This window comes from Falco peregrinus, chromosome 3 (genome assembly GCF_023634155.1).
Source record: "Falco peregrinus isolate bFalPer1 chromosome 3, bFalPer1.pri, whole genome shotgun sequence".
NCBI lineage: Eukaryota > Metazoa > Chordata > Aves > Falconiformes > Falconidae > Falco > Falco peregrinus.
In genome coordinates, this window is record NC_073723.1 from 21621947 (window position 1) to 21635226 (window position 13280).

Here is a 13280-nt window from a genome sequence, read left to right on the forward strand (position 1 = left end):
CTGCAATGCAGGGGAAGAAAAATATAACATGCTGGTGTAAGGAAAATTTGTCTGGCTTCACCTTCCTCTTCACTCAAAGTTTTGAAAAAAATTGCACGACAGTTCTAATAAAATTCCAGAGATATAATGCAGATACAATACCTCCAGAGTTGTTCTCATTCCAGTGTTTACAGGCACTAATACCTGTGAAATAGTTGGAAGTCTTGTGAAAAGAAAAACAATTGAGCATGGATGTGAACTTACTTTGCTTCTATTGCTTCTCACCTCTATGCAGACGTATATGTTTTCATCAAGCTGTTCCTTTGTACACTACAAAAAAATGCATCTGCAGGATAATCTTCTTCCCTGGCCTATTTTTTGCAAGAGTCCTGAGAAGATTCTATGTTTCTCCTTTTTCAACAAAAATAGCTTTCTAGCACAACAGAAATGTTCGTGGAAAACATCTGCTTTCCCTCAAAGCCTGTTTTTTGTCAGGAAATGAAATCCACACTCAAAACCCTTTAATCCAGAAATCCAAAATTCATCTGATTTATGCTGGCATACATTTACACAAATTTCATATATGTAGGTTTAAGACATTGCATAACCACTCACTATTAACATGTCCCATAGAATTACCAGCCTTATTTTTGTTTATTCAAGAAACAGGGGAATGAGGCATCTTTACTTCTGCAGCTTCTGTCATTGTAAACCTCAACTGCTGCTTTCTGCTATATCCTCTTGTTATTTTCTTGCTGTCATCTGTAGTCAACAGTCCATCCATCACCGTTGCTTTGATGATTGCCAGAGCCCCTGCATCGAGACCACACTGTCAGCTTGACATCCTGCATGCGGAATAACCTTCTCCCTGCAGCAGGGATTTCTAGGAGCTCACATGCCAAGAGGACAGGCTATTCTTTGGAACTGATAAGCATGCAGAAAACCTCTTATCTTTCCTGATGTTACCATTCTTTTATTATTATTGTCTGTTTCGATTTGTCTTTTTGGTCATTTTGATTTCTCTCCTATGCTCATGTTGCTGCTTTGACACAATCTTTTATCAAGGAATACCTTCTGAAAGAACTGAACATGATTTTATTTACTCGGGTGACCACAGTGAGCAGGATTGCATTGTGCATCTGTATTAGGTCTGATTTCTCAGTAAACATCAGCAAAATGGTGCTGTGAGTGCTAACTCTCCTGGGTTTTCCTTAGTTTGCATGAAAGCGGTTTTAAACAGCATATTTTAAACTGGGAAACAGTATGTTTGCTTTCATCTTTTCCCATATGTGTAACAGCCCCCCACACCACCACCTATATGTATAAAACTATTGAGTTAAATATATATATATATCAAGCAAGTCAGATTCAAGGCATGAACAGAGCTGACATGGAAGTTACCATGCTATATCCCATGGCATGGTTTAGCTTTTGAAGTGGCCGTGCATCCTTGCATAGCTGGGAATTCCTCGGTGAAGGAACTCTATGAATGCCATTTCTCTACCACGTCTATGCAGACTGGGATATGCAAGCAGGCCCAGAAGGTTTCCATTTTAATCAGTCATAGTCAATTAGTACACTTATGTCTTTCATTAGATTCTTTGATGAAAAAAAAAAAAAAACACAGAGAATTTTTTTAGTTATATTTTGGTATAAAACGTGTCCTTTTTCTTCTCCCCAATGCCTACTTGTGCTTTTGAGAGCGTTATCTTGAGCAGCTTTTTCTTGTACTCAGAGCCTTGTGTTATTAAATTGCCTAATTGGTCAGTCCCACAGTATGGGAATAAAACATCCCAGAGCATAGGATCTTGCAAAAGATCTGTTTCAAGAGCATCTTCCCTTGTTGCAGATTTTTGCATTTTTCATTGATGCAGTCCAGGACTGCTAAGGCAACAAAGTGTTCCTGTTCTGATGTTTGGGAAACGATGTTGCCACAACGGACTTGCGTATTCCCCACCGTAGCAGTTTTCCCAATTGTAGTCAGCATGATGCATACACAACGACAAGGCGGCTTACAGTTTTTCTTAACTTCAGCAGAATCAGCTAAAGTATGTGAAAAGTGAGGAAGCTTGAACATCTGGTCAGAGATGATAAACATAAAAGTTATATTGGGATAAGGCTTTGCTTTCTACTTTCTATTACAAAAAAATCACTCTATTTTTCACAAGAAATCAGGAAACGGTCATTTCCTCATAGTTACGGTTAACAGCCAGCATCTTCAGTAGTAGACCAAATACTTGCTCAGTTTATAGTTTTCCAGATACAGCTACAAATGGAAAGGCAAAGTCCTTCAAATAACAGAAAGTGTTAAAAGAAACTAATAAGCAGCTTCTGCGCAATCTTGAAGACAGCATTTGACACAGCATTAAGATGAAGATGTTTCCAGAATTGGAGGAAAAGTATTTTGGAAAGGAGCTTCAATCCAAATGTTGAAAGACACTGAATTGTACAAAGTCTAATGAATACAATTTGATGCAACTATCAGAAAGGAAAATTACATTTAATATCTCCATGGCAGAAAGTGCACCAGAAAATAAAGGGGAAACTGCACTTCATTACTGGAAAAATGAGCAGGCATCATTTACTGAAGGCAATCAATTCCTGAGCTGCCAGTAAGTGGTTTGCCTGTGCCCATGGTGTCCACGTATGTCAGGAATTCATCAGTTCCTCTCAGAAAATTTATGACTAACTCTGCCATTACTTGGTCAGATAAATTCTGATTTTGGTAAATATGTGTCATTCAAACATATGAAATTGAAAGAAAAAATATAAACAGCAATAAATTTGAACATTAATATCCACAATCATAGCTGTCAGTTTTCCAAAAAGATAAAGGTCAATCTCTCCCAATCCTAATTTTAAGCTAGTGTGTCCAATACTGGCTGAATCATACGTTGTTTTATGAAGAAGGTTCCCAAAATAGTTTAGATGCTTTTTTTCAGAGACATGCAAAACACTCCCAAAAAGGAGGTGTTACGCAGCCCTGGAGCAGGGATCTGCACAGAAGCAAAGGATGGGAGCAGGGACAGAAGTAATGAGATGAGGACAACCTCCCCCACCACAGCAGAACCAGCCACTTATCCTGGCTTTGTGTGTAAGCAGAGCTGCATGGCTGCCAGAAGAAGGAAACTACAAGAAGAAAGAAGAAATGAAATCAGAAGGAAAATATGTACCTGTCATGCAGTTGCATTGACTCTCCCGATTTTTTAAAATATAATTGTTGCACTAAGTGCCTCATGGGACAAGGATAAGCTGCCAACCTGGAAAAGAAATTGCCCTCAGAAGAGCAGAAAGGACAGAAGGGCACAACCTTTTGTCAAAGAAGACAAGAAGACTATTATTGCCCACCCCCAAGCACTCAAAGGTCATGCTCAAGCTCCAAATAATATAATACTGGCTTGAAACTCATAAGATTGAATGAAAGGTTAGATTTATTATATTTACTGCCTGATTCCTGAGCGTGGTAGTAAGGAGGCATTTGTGTTACTTTTTCAAATTTCTCAATGACCATTAGGCTGGACCTTGTGGCTGCCTTTTCTTCTTTTAACAAAAGGAGCCGAGATTGGCACAGAGTCACTTATTTCCAGAGGTAAATTTCCAGAGATAAACCATAAACTACTGCAAGAATCAATGAGATACTGGCAGTTGTCAGCACCACGTATACTAAAAAGTGGCAGTAATGTGACTTCAGCTTTGCAGAAATAAATAATACAAAGTGCAATTTCAAAGTGAGCAGGATTGGGGGCAAGAAAGGCTCTTGTCAGATTCATGCTCTCATTTCCCTATGGCTATCTCCTGCTGACCAGATGGCAGCATTTCCAAATGCCTGTCTTCAACTTTTCTACTGGTCACAGGATTTTTATGGTAGTTTGAAGAATATTCTTCTTTATCAGCAAGTCTTTCTTGCCAAGAGTCTTTTGCTGAAGAATTTTTGCAATCTAAAAGCTTCTCTGTGTCTACAGAAGTTACCTTACAGAGGAAGGTGTTTTGTTTAACATAAAAACTACCATAGACTTACAAGTTTAGACTTAATTTGGTATCTAGTAATCCAATAATAACATTTCATGGCCTCTAGGACAGAAGGCCGCCTTGACAGAGTAATAGTTTTTTCCATCCCCATTATTTGCCAGATATGGGTCAAGGTCTATTTTTAGTGATGGTGGTGTGAGCCCAAAACAGTTCTGTTGAAATGAAATGCAGTGATGTGCTGGTGTGAAGGAAGGCATTTCAGCTCACGTCCCATTCATCTATTAATCTCTTATTTTTATTTTTCTTTCTTTTATTTAGTTTGGATGCTTGTCACCGTGACTGTGGCCCTCACAGGGTCCTGCAGATGCACTATAGCAGGAGACTCCCTTGCGCAGCAGCTCTGCATGGTGGAGCCCGGTGAGGCACTGGGGTCTGCCTGCGTGCCACCAGCAACACCGGCTGAGCTCCTCTGCCTGGCTGCTGTGGATGGGGTCGGTCAAAAGGCAAGGCTGAGACAAAAGGTTTATTAAAGTTTAAATGACCTGGTTGCTGTGAAGGTATCTTTTATTTGTTCTGACATCTCCACTGTCAGCAGGAATGACAAAGTGTTCATCACTCACCTGCTTTCTCTAGAACTGAGGGAAATAGTAATCTGAAGGGTTTGGCTGGGGCATCCAGTCAAGAAGAGTCACAGAGTTTGATAGTATTATGGCAAATGTTAACAAACCGACAGGGCAAGGGTTGCCAAAAGGAAGCTGAAAGGACACCAAGACACCTTCACTACTAATGTCCCCAAGGTGCCCTTTTCAGGGGACCTTTGTGGCATTTGGTGAGATTCTCCAAGCAAGAATCCATTTTGGACCTGCCAGGAGAGAGCAAACTCTCCAAAAGGCAACCAGGTCCCCAATTCTTGCTGAAACCTGTGGCTCTGAAGAGCAAGACCTGAATTCTCGGTGCTAGGAGAACTTGCAAATGACTGACTGCAACTGTGACAGTAGGAAACAGTGTCTTTTTTTCATGTCCTTTTTATGTTTCCCCAAACTCTCGGTTACCCTAGCATTACCTCAGTCTCATTCAGTTCCTCCTCAAGATGTTTCCTGAGGTGCTCAAACACATTCATCAAGCTTTCTGAAGTGGAAATATAAAACTGAGTGTCATCAGGATGCCCTTTAGGCCATGTCTCCTCTGAAACAAATTGAACATTTGTAAAAGAGGAATTAATCTGCCTTTCTGTTAAGGCTCAGAGGCTGAAGAGGAATTGTCCTGCCCTACCCTCAGGCTTTCTTTCTCTTCAAGGGTCTGCAAGTTAGTGAGTTTCACATCTCTCCTAGCTTCAAAGTTTTTGCTAGATCAAAGTAAGGACATCGAAGGACTAATATGAGTTTCCTTGTCTCTAGCAGGAGATGCTTCTCACTCGCAGTTACACAAAGCAGCTGGCAAAAACATCTGACTTCAGTAGATGGCCATCCAACTGCAGACAGCAGAGACAGGGACTTGTAAGGACGAGATCTTCATTATGGGCTGCTTTTCTCTTATTTCTCACTAAGTGCCAGGAGTGAAACTACAGCCTTAAATTGATCGATACTTTGCCGTCACCTTGAGAAAAGTAAAGATTTCACCTGCAGAGTTTGAGACTTTTCTTTTCTGCTAATGTGTGCAGAGAGGGCAAGGGTAGGCTTCCTGGGGAACCAAAGTGAAGAAAGACTTTCCATTAAAAAAAGAAAAAAGCTTTGTTTTATAAATCGAACTTAATCTCCTGTTTGATATCCTGTCCAAGGAAAGGACAAGGCAGTGACCACTGTCTATTTAATATTGCTAGTTTAGAACTGAAATAACTTTTGTTAGAAGTAAGTGACTTCGTGTAAGTACTTTTATAGTGATAACAGAGCATGTACTAGTCATTTGGAATGCTTACAAGTAGACCAGACAAAGTTAGGATAATCTTGGATCTTGACCCTGCTTATTTGGTATTGTAAGAGTTAAAGACTCTAATACTTTTTTTATTCTGTTCTAAGAAATAACTAGTATTTTGTATTGCATCGCAGTTACTGTATGAGCATTGTAGATGACCTTTTATTTCTCTTCATTAAGACACTGGTCATATTTGACTGTAACTTATTGAGATCAATAAATGCTTAATGTGTTAACTTCTCAGTCTAATTTTATGTGGCACCTTGCTGAACCAGCAAAAGGAATGGAGGACAGATTGGGTTGTGCAGTGATATCTGAGAGAGGTATTTATATACAATAGCTATGGATTTGTGACATGTTTGCCAGGATTATTAAACTTTTCACATTGGTGTGTCCTGTAACTGTCCATAAAATGAAGAAAGGGTCATCTTGCAGTTCAAATGCAGAACTTGGTTTCAATAGAACAGGATTTAGTTCCTATCCATGATGTAGATTTTGACTGTGACCTTGGGCAAATCACTTATTCTCCCTGCCTCTCACTCCTCTGTAAGCTGAAGGAGGGATAATAACTCCTTAAAGGTGAGAATTAATATGTTAGTTTTCATGTCACACTCACACTACTATTCAGCTCAGGGTCCCACCTCTGGCTTTGAGCTAAGACAGAGCTGATCAAATTGTATTTCACCAACAGTTTGTTCCAAAGTGCTCTTTTGATGTTTAGACACAGTTATAGATAGTGACTGAGCTGAGACTGTTCCTAAAATGGACAGTTGTACCCCAATAGATTTGAAGACCTTTGTTCACCCTGTCTTTGGTGTGGAGCACTGTCTTCTTTCTCAAACATTAAGCCAGATCCTGCCTCGATCTAACTCATTTCAGAAGCTGAAGGCTTTCTGGGTACCCAGCATTTCCACATCGCCAGTAGTAGGTCTTCATTTCATCAGTGTAAGAAGGCACAGTTGGAAGGAACATAAGACCTTGGACAAAGAATTTGTTGGGTTTTTTTGTTATAAATTACACAGTGATAACAATTTACATAATTCAGTCTGGTCCAGAGCATGCTAAGGGGCATGAGTATCTACTTATCTGCACAGCACTTAGCCAAGGCAGCCAGCAAACACATAACTCAGTTATGTTTTGTTAGCAATGAAGATTTAATCATCTTCCAGGACACTCCAGATGCTCAAAAGTTTGCTGTTGAAAAGATTAACAAAAGGCCTTTGTATAATTGTGGTGGGTTATACGTAATTACTAGGACACATTCAGTACTGTGGTGTGGTTCTTTGCCATTTACAGCTGTAGTGGTTTCATCTGTCTCTCCTTCACACAAAGTAATCTTCATGATTTTATGCATCTGGCACAGGATTTGCTTAGTGTCAGTATGTCACAGGGTGTGGAAGAGACTTAGGAAGGTCATAGCTGTGCCCTTCTCTGCCTTTCTTCCCTGGTATTTGACAAACGGCTCGCACAGTTTGCTTCTTTTTTCCTTCCCAATGGACATGTTCCAAGAGACATTTGGGTAAAATCAGAAGAATTTCTTCATGGCACCAGGGTCCTAAACTCTCACCACATGATAGCTACATGGTACAAGCCACAACAAACCCCTAGATTTGCCATATGCCATTGCCTATCAGTGATGGTTAGATGCAGTGATAAAGTGCTATGTTAAGCGTTCTGCATTTAAAATCCCAGAAAGCATCCAAGGCAGCAGGACACATGATGCTCTGATCCTGTGAAGAAAGTAATTGCCATCTCCTCTCCATCACAAATGCCAAACAACTCTGGTTACCTGTTGGGTCAGCCCTCATGCTACCTGAGGTGCCAGCAACTAAAATCAGCACACTCTGAACTGAAGTTGCCTTTCTTTTAATGCCAGAAAAAAAGGGGGGGGGGGGGGGGCGGGGAAAGCAAAAGTCATAGTGAATCTGCCAGCCAGCCTTTGAATACAAGTACACAGAAAATTCCCAGTATACAAGGGATCAGTGCAGAGAGCAGCACTGGAATTACTGAATATAGCTGGCAAACTATAAAAAAGAAAAACAAGAACCAGTTCTGTCTGTGTTATCTTAGATGAAACTAAATTTTCTGTTGGAGAAACAAACTATCTTAAAATGAAAACAAAGATAAAAGAAGATATATTGGGCAAGAAATGGGCATTATTCTTTTAACTTGTGTCGAGTGTACTTCATCCTGAAATGGGAACTGTGATAGAGAATTGTTTGTTACTGGCAGCTTAAGTTTTCAAATTAGAATCAAAATCCCATTTTGTTGGATTCATAAAGGGAAACAGAGAGCTTAGAGCTGTCCTGAGGCACTGCTGTGGTCTAGAGTGCCTCAGGGGAAGTTTTTAAAAGTGCCCTTAAAATTAAAGAGAAAAATATTTCCACAGAGAGGGTTTTTTACATCAAAAGGAACAAAGGGCATGTTGAAACTGTTCAGATTTGCAGAATGCAGTGTAAAAGCAAAGGTCATGAAAACCAAATATGAACTAACAAGCACAGTTTACCAAGGGTGAGCTAGGTGTTTGCTCAGCTCCAACTGTGCCAGGACTCTGAGAGACACAATCCCTACATCCTCTTGGGGGAATCTCCATCCTTTATTGGATGTGGGGGGAAATGTAGTGACAAAGGATGAGGAAAAGACTGAGGTGCTTAATTCCTCCTTTGCCTCAGTCTTTCATGTTAAGACCAGCTGTTCTGAGGGTACCCAGCCCTCTGAGCTGGAAGACAGGGACAGGGAGCAGAATGAAGCCCCCATAATCCAAGGCAAAGTGGTCAATGATATGTTACACCACTTAGACACATACAGGTCTACGGGGCCATATAGGATCCACCCAAGGGTAATGAGGGAGCTAGTGGAAGTGCTCACAGAGACTGGAGGTTAGCAAATATGATGCCCATCTACAAGAAGGGCAGGAAGGAGGATGTGGGGAACACCAGGCCGGTCAGTCAGACCTCAGTGCCAGGGAAGGTTATGGAGCAGGTCATCCTGAGTGCCATCAGGTGGCACGTGCAGGACAACCAGGGCATCAGGCCCAGCCAGCGTGGGGTTATGAAAGGCAGGTCCTGCTTGATGAACCTGATCTCATTCTAGAGAACTGACAAGGCAATCTGCTTAATGGATGAGGGAAGACTGTGGATGCTGTCTGCCTAGACTTTAGTATAGCACTTGACACTACTTCCCACAGCATTCTCCTGGAGAAACTGGCTGCTCATGGCTTGGACAGGTCTACTCTTCACTGGGTAAAAAACTGGCTGGATGGCTGAGCCCAAAGAGTTGTAGTGATTGGAATTACACCCAGTTGGTGGTCTGTTACAAGAGATGTTCCACAGGGCTCAGTATTGGGGCCAGTCCTGTTTCATACCTTTATCAACGATCTGGACAAGGGGATCTAGTGCACCCTTAGTAAGTTTGCAGATGACACCAATGTGGGGGGGAGTGTTGATCTGCTGGAGGGCAGGAGGCTCTGCAGAGGGATCTGGACATGCTGGACCGATGGGTCGAGGCCAGTTGTGTGAGGTTCAACCAGGCTCAGTGCTGGATCCTGCACCTGGGTCACACCAGCCCCACGCAGCGCTACAGGCTTGGGCAGAGCGGCTGGAAAGCTGCCTGGTGGGAAAGGGCCTGGGGGTGCTGGTCGACAGCCGGCTGGGCATGAGCCAGCAGTGTGCCCAGGTGGCCCAGAAGGCCAACAGCATCCTGGCCTGTATCAGCAGTCGTGTGGCCAGCAGGACAAGGGCAGTGACCGTCCCCCTGCACTGGGCACTGGTGAGGCGGCACCTGGAACCCTGTGTTTGGTTCTGGGCCCCTCACTGCACGGGGGACACGGAGGGGCTGGAGCGTGTCCAGAGACGGGCAACGGGGCTGGGGAAGGGGCTGGGGCACAAGTCTGATGGGGAGCGGCTGAGGGAGCTGGGGATGTTCAGCCTGGAGAAAAGGAGGCTGAGGGGGGACCTTGTTGCTCCCTACAAGTACCCGAAAGGAGGCTGTAGGCAGGTGGGGGTTGGTCTTTTCTCCCAAATAACAAGCAATGGGATGAAAGGAAATGGCCTCAAGTTGTGCCAGGGGAGGTTTAGATTGGATATTAGGAAAAATTTCTTCACTGAAAGGGTGGTCAAGCATTGGAACAGGCTGCCCAGGGAAGTGGTTGAGTCACTGTCCCAGGTGGTTTTTGAAAGAGGTGTAGATGTGGCACTTAGGGACATGGTTTAGTGGTGGCCCTGGCAGTGCTGGACTAATGGTTGGATTCAACGAACTTAAAGGTCTTTTTCAACCTAAATAAGTCTATGATTCTGAAGCTGTACCACATAGCAGTGACCTTGTTACTTGCATGTAAGCTGTACATTGATGAAATTGCTAATGGTAGTACTGAGAAAAGTCAAAACAGCATCTTCTGAACAAGTGCCCTTCAAAACCAGCCTTTGCCTTACAAAAGCAGACACAGCATGCATGCTGCATCAGTCCCTTCAGTAAATTTGCAACTGGAAAAGGCTCTGCCCTCATCTATGAATAGGTTGCTTCAGTTAAGCTTGGAAGAATAGAGATAATTAAGCACTGCATGCATGCTGTGTCCCCTGAGGGAGAAGGGCTGATGCACATAAGAGGATTAGTGAAGGAACTTCAGTGAATTGATGTAACATTCATCTTTATATTAAACTTTATATCAAGGCCCTAATTTCAGCTTCCAATGAGAATTCATGGGTGAGGTTAGTATTTATTGAAAGTCTGTACTTCGAAGTGACAAATACTCAGCTTAACCTCTTAAGATCTTAGTGCTAGGGTAGGTATGTCCTGATATAAGACTAAAGAAAATTTTCATATAGGGTTCTTTCTGAGATTTCATTATTCTTTAATGGTTAATTCCTTTGGTCAAGGTCTTGTCTGTGATTATGATTTCAAACTCCTCGATACAAGAAAGGCATTTACAGGCTGGAGCAAGTCAATGGAAAGGACACCAAGAGAGTCAGGGGCTGCAGCACATGATGCAGGAAGAAGTGGAGAAGAGTCTGGGGAAGAGATGGCTCGTCTTCTCAAAGAAGATCTTACTGCTATCTGCAACTGCCTGATGGGAGGATACAGGAAAGACAGAAAAAGGCTTTTCTCAGAGATGGGGACAGTATTGGAGGGCAACAGACCAAATATGATATTTGGGAAATTCCTCTTTGAGAGAATGAAAACTTTTATCATGATGGTGATTTGGAATAAGTTGCCTGGAGAGGCTGTGCAATATCCATCCTTGGAGACTTCTAAAACTCAACCAGAGTTGAGCAGCCTACTCTAATTAGGCCTGCACTGAGCAATAGATTGGACTAGATGACCTCCACAAGTCCCTTCTGACCTAAATTATTCTATGGGTTTATGGGTCAGATCAACAAGATGTTTTCATTGGTTGATCCAATGGCTTCTGGTTTCCACACTTGGAGATAATGTCTTCTGAGGTGTCAGCAGGGAGGAAATCAGAAGGAGAAGAAGTAAGTCTTGCTCCCAGCTTCTGCTATAACGGGTACCAGCATGACCTGCCTGGATCTTTCTTCATAGTCCTGAGCAATGCATGGGCCACATTCAGGCAGAAGGAAAGGTCTGAATGACAGCACCATTGGTGATGGCTAAATTCAGCATTTGGAGCATACAAGCTTTGTTTCTGTGCTGTGCTGCTGAAGGGTTGGGTTTTTTTCAAGTGAAGGGATAAGATCTTTGGAGGTCTTGTAAAACACTGTGTTTCTGCTCCAGATGCTGGTTCAGGCCCTTAGAAGGAGGAGGAGAGGAAATGATTAAGGCCCTTTGGTGCAACCATAAAAAAATAAAAAATTATAAAAACTCTGCTGTGACCAATCCTGCTTCTGCAGTCTGAGGGAAATACATCAAGTGAGGTAAATGGGAGCAGATAAGGCCTGAGAGCATTTCACTTGGGTTTTCCTTTAAGAGCTAAGCACTACCCTGTTTTTCAGGTTAATCTTGGCCCTTCATCTCATTCCACACTGGCATGCTTGCATCTGAAGGAAATATTTATAAAGCAGAATAATTCACAGAACTCTTTTCCCTCCTATATGAACCTACTTCTTATTTTATTCCTTTTCTCCACAGTCCCCATATGCATTTGCCAGCTGAAATTGTGTTTGTTACATAAGCTGTCAGGTTATCTGTGTAATGTTGTGTTAGGGATTTAACTGGAGAAACAAATTCCCTTGGTGTGCGAGTAAGATTAGAACAGCATGTGTATGTGATGGATTTGTGGACTGAAACTCATTCAACTTCAGTTTGATTATGAAGGCAAGGTTAAATGTGAACAATATTAGCAGAAGTATAAGCCTGACTCTTCAAAAACCCGTGAACTTTAAAATCTCTGCAAAACTGTGTTTGGTGCAACAACATTCCATTAAAATTGGCATGTCTTCCCCTCTGGTTTCTATTTCTACCCTTAAGTAACTAAAATTGCTAAATACTTCAGTAAACAGCTTTCCTAGTTGCACTTATTTTTCTCAAAGCCAAATCTTCTAGATGTCTTCACAAGAAGAGTACACCCAGGTTCACATGCACTTTTTGGAATACTAGAAAGAGCAAGGCATCACCGATGCCACAACTCACTGTCGGTGATACCATTCCCACAGAGACACACTGAAACATCCCCAGGAGCGCCCTGTGCTCTGCTGTCTGGTCTGGACATGGCGATAACACAGGCTGGTACAAAAGGCTGTGCAGTACCAGAGTCTGAAGCTCACTGAACACACCTTTCAGCACACCCTATGGAAACACAGGCCAGGGAGGACAGGCTTAATGTCACATTTCTGCCATAAGATTTGTTACCCACAGACATCCCCAGACCAAAGGCATCCTGAGCATTGAGAGGCCACCAGTATCAGCTGTGAATGGGGCACATAAGACCGGGTGAAACACACTTCCCACCCAAACGCCATGCCTATAAAGGAGATCAGTGTAACCATTGAGGCTGCCACGTTGTATTTCATGGTGTTTTCAGACTCAGGAACAAGTTAGCTGGGGTGGTTTACTTAGCCTAAATTCCTAGCAAGTCTGCTGATGAACTAACCAAACATACAGGAACATCTGGATTTGATTTCACTGTTAAAAAAAAAAAATAAAATAGGTGTGGATATGTTGTTTTAAAGAGACCCTTTCACATAACCAGCATCAGTGAGACAAGTCTGCTGGCTGTTGCTGCTTAAGTTACTTTCTGTAGGTATTTACCTCTAAATAGCAGTACTTGTTTCTCTGTATGTGTTTCTCTGTTAGAAAGCAACACTACCACCGAAACACACTTCAAACACCTTTCACATAGTCCACTACAAGAAAATGGAGTAAATAAATCAGTTGCTTATGACCTGATGGTGGCCCATTGTCTTTCCTGTGTGTACTCTTGTTAATGATCAACTGAATGATGGAAAAACAATCAGCAAGCAAACTGA